Raw genomic sequence first — 7,064 nt, 5'->3', positions numbered from 1 at the left:
ACATAGCATTCTTTACACCTAATGTATCTATGTACATTGGATGACTGAGTGAATGTTTCGTTTCTTGGTGAGTAAAATCTCGATGTTTAAATACTTTCATATTATGCTTCAATAATACATATAAAAATACACATTCTAGTAGCTTTGGAGTGCGCAGATGTATACATTTTCTTTCGTTACAGGTTGACAGGAGACGTGTGAGAGCGGCGACATAATCTGGATGAAAATCGCTTTTGCTGTGCACATAGTATTCTTCACAACGAATGTATCTACGTACGTTGGATGACTGCGTGAATGTTTCGATTCTTGATGAGTAAAATCTTGATGTTTAAATATTTTTATACTGAGCTTCATGAATACATATAGATATACACATTCTGGTGGCTTTCGTGTGCGCTGAGTTACACATTTTCTTTCGATATCAGATTGGCAGGAGACGTGTGAGAGCGACGACATAATCTTGATGATAATCGCTATTGCTGTGCACATAGCATTCTTCACACCGAATGTATCTACGTGCTGTGGATCACTGCGTGGATGTTAAGTTTTGTGGTGAGTAAAATCTCGAGGCCACCAGAATGTGTACTTTTATATGTATTCTTGAACCATAACATAAAAATAATTACACATCGAGATTTTACTCACCAAAAACGAACATCCATGCAGTGATCCACTGTACGTAGTTAGATTCGGTGTGAAGAATGCTATGTGCACAGAACTAGCGATTTTCATCTACATTATGTTGCCGCTCTCACACGTTTCCTGACAACCTGCTAACGAAAGAAAATGTATACATCAGCGCACACCAAACCCACCAGAATGCGTATATTTTATGTATTCTGGAAGCATATTACAAAAATATATAAACATCGAGATTTTTCTCACCAAAAAACGAAAGATCCACGCAGTCATCCACTGTACGTAGATACATTCAGTGTGAAGAATGCTATCTGGACAGCACTAGAGATTTTCATCTAGATTATGTCGACGCTCGCACATGTCTCCTGTCAATTTGGTAACAAAAGAGAATGTATACATCAGAGCATACCAAAGTTACAAGATTGTGTATTTCTATATGTATCCTTGAAGCATAATATAAAAATATTTAAACATTGAGATTTTACTCTACAAAAAACGAAAGATCCTCGCAGTTAATCACTGTTCGTAGATACATTCAGTGTGAAGAATGCTATGTGCAGCGTACTGGCGATTTTCTTCTACATTATGTCACAGCTCTAACACGTCTCCTGTCAACCTGTAACGATAGAAAATGTATACATCAGCGCACACAAAAGCTGCCAGAATGTGTATTTTTGTATGTATTCTTGAAGCATAAATAAAAATTATTAAACATCAAGATTTTACTCACCAAAAAAGAAACATCCACCCAGTTATTCACTGTATGCAGATACTCTCGGTGTGATAAATGCTATGTGCACAGCACTAGCGATTTCGTTCTAGATTATGTCGCCGCTCTCACACGTCTCCTGTCAACTTGCTAACGAAAGAAAATGTATACATTGGCGCACACAAAAATCAATCAGAATGTGTATTTTCATATGTATTCTTGAAGCATAAATAAATATTTTGAAACATCGAGATTTTACTCACCAAAAAAGAAACATCCACGCAGTTATTCACTGTATGCAGATACGCTCAGTGTGAAGAATGCTATGTGTACAGCACTAGCGATTTTGTTATAGATTATGTCGCCGCCATCACACGTCTGCCAACCTGTAACGAAATAAAATGTAAACATCAAAGACACCAGAACGTGTATTTTTATGTGTATTCTTGAAGCATGATATAAAAATTTTTAAACATCGGGATTTTACTACCCAAGGAAAGAAACATCCACGCATTTATTCACTGTACGTAGTTACATATGGTGCGAAGAATGCAATGTGCACTGCACAAGCGATTTTCATCTAGATCATGTCGACGCTTGCACTTGTCTCCTGTCAACCTGCTAACAAAAGTAAGTGTATACAACAGAGAACACCAAAGCCACCAGAATGTGTAATTCTATATGTATTCTGGAATCATAATATAAAAAGATTTAAACATCGAGATTTTACTCACCTAAAAACGAAACATCCTCGCAGTTGTTCACTGTACGTAGATACATTCGGTGTGAGGTATGCTATGTGCACCGTACTGGTGATTTCCATCAAGATTCTGTCGTCGCTTTGACACGTCTCCTGTTATTCTGCTAACGAAAGAAAGTGTATACATTAGTGCACACCAACGCCACCAGAAAGTGTATTTTCTTTAAGCATAATGTAAAAACTATTAAACATCGAGAATTTACTCACGTAAAAACGCAACATCCACGCATTTATTCACTGTACGTAGATACATTTGGTGTGAAGAATGCTATGAGCACAGCACTAGCAATTTTCATCAGGATTATGTCAACGTACGTACATGTCTCCTATCAACCTGCTAACAAAAGAAAATGTATGCATCAGCGCACACTAAAGCCATCGGAATGTGTGTTTCTATATGTATTCTTGAAGCCTAATATAAAAGTTTTTGAACATCGCGATTTTACTAACCAAAAAAGAAACATCTACGCAGTCATCCACTGTACGTAGATACATTCGTTGTGAAGACTGCTATGTGTACAGCACTAGCGATTTTGTTCTAGATTATGTCGCCGCCATCACACGTCTGTCAACCTGTAACGAAATAAAATGTATACATCAGCGCACACCAAAGACACCAGAATGTGTATTTTTATGTGTATTCTTGAAGCATAATATAAAAATTATTAAACATCGGGATTTTACTGACCAGAGAACGAAATATCCACGCATTTATTCACTGTACGTAGTTACATATGGTGTGAAGAATGCTATGTGCACAGCAAGGCGGTTTTGTTCTAGATTATGTCGCCGCTCGCAAATGTCTCCTGTCAAACTGCTAACAAAAGAAAAAGAGTGCAATAGCCCACTCCAAAGCGACCAGAATGTGTATTTCTATATGTATTCTTGAAGCATAATATAAAAATATCTAAACACCGTTATTTTCCTCACCACAAAATGAAATATCCAGGCAGTTATTCACTGTATGTAAATACATTTGGTGTGAAGTAAGCTATTTGCACAGCACTAGCGATTTTCGTCTAGATTATGACGCCACTCGCACATGTCTCCTGTCAACCTGCCAACAAAAGAAGATGTATACATCAGCACACATCAAAGCCACCAGGATGTGTATTTCTATATGTATTCTTAAGGCAAAATATAGAAATATTGAAACATCGAGATTTTACTCACCAAAAATAGAAACATCTACGCAGTTATTCACTGTACGTAGATACAGTTGGTGTGAAGAATGTTATGTGCACAGCACTAGCGATTCTCCTCTAGATTATGTCGCCGCTCTCACACGTCCCCTGTCAACCTGGTAACGAAAGAAAATGTATACATTAGCGAACACCAAAGCCACCAGATGTGTATTTCTACATGTATTCTTGTAGCATAATATAAAAAATATTAAAAACATCGAGATTTTACTCAATAAAAAACGAAGCATCCACGCAGTCATCCACTGTACGTAGATACATTCGGTGTGAAGAATGCTATGTGCACAGCACTAGCGATTTTCTTGTAGATTATGTCGCCGCTCACACACGTCTCCTGTCAACCTGCTAACGAAAGAAGCTCTATACATCAGCGCTCACCAAAGCAACCAGAATGTGTATTCTTACATGTATTCTTGAAGCATAATATAAAAATATTTAAACATCGAGATTTTAGTCAGCAAAAAACGAAACATTTTCGCAGTCATCCACTGTACGTAGATAAATTCGGTGTGAAGAATGCTATGTGCACAGCACTAGCGATATTCATATAGATTTCCACTCTCACACGTCTCCTGTCAACCTGTAACGATAGAAAACGTATACATCAGCTCACACCAAAGCTAGCAGAATGTTTATCTATATATGTATCCTTGAAGCATAATATAAAAATATTTAAACATCGAGCTTTTACTCACCAAAAAACGAAACATCCACGCAGTCATCCACTGTACGTAGATACATTAGGTGTGAAGATTGCTATGTGCACAACACTAGCGATTTTCATCTAGATTATGTCGCCGCTGTCACACGTCTCCTGTCATCCTGCTAACGAAAGAAAATTGATACATCAGCGCGCACCAAAGCCGGCAGAATGTGTGTTTTTATGTGTATTCTTGAATCAGCAGAAAAGGAAACATCCACGCAGTTATTCACTGTACGTAGACACATTCGGTGTGAAGAATGTTACATGCACAACACTAGCGATTTTCATCTAGATTGTGTCGCCGCTGTTACACGTCTCCTATTATTCTGCTAACGAAAGAAAATATATACATTAGCGCAAAGAAAAGCAACCAGAATGTATAATTTGATATGTATTCTTGAAGCATAATATAAAAAATTTAAACATCGGGATTTTACTCACGACAAACAAAACATCCACGCAGTCATCCACTGTACGTAGATAAGTCCGGTGTGAAGAATGCTATGTGCACAGCACTAGCGATTTTCATCTAGATTGCGTCGCCACTCTCACACGTCTCCAGTCCACCTGCTAACGAAAGAAAATGTATACATTAGCTTATACCAATGCAACCTGAATGTTTTGTTTTTAATGTATTCTTGAGGCATAATATAATAATCTTTAAACATCGAGATTTTACTCACCATAAAACGAAACATCCACGCAGTCATCCACTGTACGTAGATACATTCGGTGTGGAGATTGCTATGTGCACAGCACTAGCGATTTTCTTCTAGATTATGTCGCCGCTCCCACACATCTCTTGTGAACCTGGTAACGAAGGAAAATGCATACATTAGAGCACTCCTAAGGCTCCAGTATTTGTATTATTCATCTGTATTTTTAAAATAGAATATAGTGCAACATCGAGCCCAAACATTCATACAACGATATATCCAATCAGTCCTCCACTGTACGTAGATAAATCCGGTGTGAAGAATGCTATGTGCACAGCACTAGCGATTTTCATATAGATTACGTCGCCGCATTCGCACGTCTCCTATCCATCTGCTAACGAAAGAAAATGTATACATCAGCACACACCAATGCAACCAGAATGTGTATTTTTATATGTTTTCCTGAGGCATAATATAAAAATATTAAAATACATCGAGATTTTACTCACCAAAAACCTAAACATCCACGCTGTCATCCTCAGTACGTAGATACATTCGGTGTGGAGAATGCTATGTGCACAGCACTAGCGATTTTCTTCTAGATTATGTCGCCGCTCCCACACATCGCTTGTGAACCTGATAACGAAAGAAAATGCATACATTAGCGCACACCGAAGGCTCCAGTATGTGTATTATTCATCTGTATTCTTCAAATAGAATATAATGCAATATCGAGCCCAAATTTTCATACAACGAAATGTCCACTCAGTCCTCCACTGTACATAGATAAATACGGTGTGAAGAATGCTATGTGCAAAGCACTAGCGATTTTCATATAGATTACGTCGCCGCTCTCACACGTCTCATGTCCAACTGTTAACGACAGAAAATGTATACATTAGCACACACCAAACCCACCAGAATGTGTATTTCTAAATGTATTCTTGAAGCATAATATAAAAATATTAAACATCGAGATTTTACTCACCAAATAACGAAACATCCACGCAGTCATCCACTGTACGTAGATACATTCGGTATGGAGAATGCTATGTGCTCAGCAGTAGAGATTTTCTTCAAGATTCTGTCGCCGCTCCCACACATCTCTTGTGAAGCTGGTAACGAAACAAAATGCTTACATTAGCACACTCTGACGGCTCCAGGATGTGTATTATTCATCTGTATTCTTAAAATAGAATATAATGCAACATCGAACCCAAACTTTCATACAGCGAAATATCCACTCAGTCCTCCACTGTACGTAGATAAATAAGGTGTGAAGAATGCTATGTGCAGAGTACTAGCGATTTTCATCTACATTACGTCGACGCTCTCACACGTCTCCTGTCCACCTGCTAACTTTAGAAAATGTATACATTAGCGTATTCCGAAGCAACCAGAATGTGTATTTCCAAATGTGTTCTTGGTCAATTATATAAAAATATTTAAACTTCGAGATTTTACTCACCAAAAGACGAAACATCCTCGCAGTCATCGACTGTACGTAGATACATTCAGTGTTCAGAATGCTATGTGCACAGCACTAGCGATTTTCTTCTAATTATGTCGCCGCTCCCACACATCTCTTCTGAACCTGGTAACGAAAGAAAATGCATACATTAGCGCACTCCGAAGGCTCCAGTATGTATATTACTCATCTGTAGTCTTCAAATAGAATATAGTGCAACATCAAGCCCAAACTTTCATACAACGAAATATCCACTCAGTCCTCAACTGTACGTAGATAAATCCGGTGTGAAGAATGGTATGTGCACAACACTAGCGATTTTCACCTAGAATACGTCGCCGCTCTCACACGCCTCCTGTCCACCTGCTAACGATAGAAAATGTATACATCGGCGCACACCAAAGCCACCAGAATATGGATGTCTAAATGTATTCATGAAGCATAATATAAAAATATTTAAACATCGAAATTTTACTCACCAAAAAACGATACATCTTCGCAGTCATCCACTGTACGTAGACACATTCGGTGTGGAGAATGCTATGTGCACAGCACTATCGATTTTCTTCTACATTATGTCGCCACACCCACACATCTCTTGTGAACCTGGTAATGAAAGAAAATGCATATATTGGCACCCTCCGAAGGCTCCAGTATGTGTATTATCCATCTCTATTCTTAAAACAGAATATGATGCAATATCTTGCCCAAACTTTCATACAACGAAATATCCACTCAGTCCTTCACGGTATGAAGATAAATCCGGTGTGAGAATGCTATGTGCACAGCACTAGCGATTTTCATCTAGATTACGTCGCCGCTCTCACACGTCTCCTGTCCACCAGCTAACGATAGAAAATGTATACATTAGAGCACAACAAAGCCACCAGAATGTGTATTTCTAAATGTATTCTTGAAGCATAATAT

The sequence above is a fragment of the Schistocerca piceifrons genome, chromosome 8 (genome assembly GCF_021461385.2).
Source record: "Schistocerca piceifrons isolate TAMUIC-IGC-003096 chromosome 8, iqSchPice1.1, whole genome shotgun sequence".
Lineage (NCBI taxonomy): Eukaryota > Metazoa > Arthropoda > Insecta > Orthoptera > Acrididae > Schistocerca > Schistocerca piceifrons.
This window is presented reverse-complemented; position numbering follows the sequence as displayed.